Source organism: Crocuta crocuta, unplaced genomic scaffold (assembly GCF_008692635.1).
Source record: "Crocuta crocuta isolate KB4526 unplaced genomic scaffold, BGI_CrCroc_1.0 scaffold653, whole genome shotgun sequence".
NCBI classification, from domain to species: Eukaryota; Metazoa; Chordata; class Mammalia; order Carnivora; family Hyaenidae; genus Crocuta; species Crocuta crocuta.
Window position 1 is genome coordinate 581850 of NW_027527134.1, and position 1017 is coordinate 582866.

General features: G+C 69.5%; 1 protein-coding gene across 1 annotated transcript in view; it reads left to right on the forward strand.

Annotated features, from left to right (window-relative positions):
• The window catches only part of KCNQ1 (potassium voltage-gated channel subfamily Q member 1), a 318572-nt gene that overhangs the window by 46927 nt on the left and 270628 nt on the right, over positions 1 to 1017 (forward strand). The gene's annotated exons all lie outside the window — the stretch shown is intronic.

Genomic DNA, 1017 nt, shown 5'->3' on the forward strand with positions numbered 1-1017 from the left:
TTTTCTCCTCTTGGGGGAACCCCAGGCTTCGGCATTCCTAAGCCTCTGTTTTCGCGCCTGAGAGATGGACGTTCCTAGTACCTAGCTCGCTGTATCAGCCGGGGACCCAGGAAACACCCTGATGGGGACGGAGCCCCGGCTCTTACCGCCCTCCCTCCCGTCAGTGACCACAGGCCGCTGCTCCCTGCCGGGTCGCCCCCCGGCGCCCACACGGCTGATGAGAGACCTCGGCCTGGGAAGGTTCCCGGACTGCACGGGCCCGGCTGGAAGGCAGGGCCTCTCTAAGGTGCAGGCAGCGGCTTCAGCCCCTTGGAGCCGCAGAGCCCGGGGGGTCTGGGACCCCTCCCCAGGGCACGGCCCGGGTGCCCCCCTGCCCGAGGCCTCCCTGTCGGGTTCAGGGACCCACAGCATCTGTTTGGGAAGAGACCGCGAGTCTCGGGGGGCATTCTCCCCCCGAGCCTGGGGCTGCTGCTTCCTGGGCTTGCCCTGCCGTCTCCCCGAGTTGACCTGTGGGTCATGCTCTCCTCTGGCATTGCACCTGCTGTTGCCCCTGCCCGGACCAGGCCCCTGCCTCTGAGAAGCCCTCCCTGGTCACCCCTTCCAAGCGGAATGAGAGAGGGAGGCGTTTCAGGGGAGAAAGGGGTGCCCGGCTGGAAGGAAGCCCCCACCTGCTCACGTCAAGTCCAGCGAGGTCCCTGGGCCCCGGGGCGTGTGTGCGGGGGGCCAGCTGATGACAGGGAAGGGCAGGGCCCGAGCCCCTTGGTGACACCCGGGAAAGGCTCCTTCCTGCGCAGGTTTCTCGCTGGTGGTTCTTAACTGACTTGTGGGGCCGGGCAGCAGCCCCCTGAACCCCGTGGCCCCGGCTCCCAGAGCCCAGGGCTGCCGCCAGCCCCGCGCCGGGAGGACGGGCCCCCAGAGCGGGACGGGGCCGTGTGCAGAAGCAGCAGCTTTGCGGGCAGGACGCGGCTCAGGGTCCTGAGGGGCAGCAGGGATCCGGGGACGGGGACGGGGGGGGGG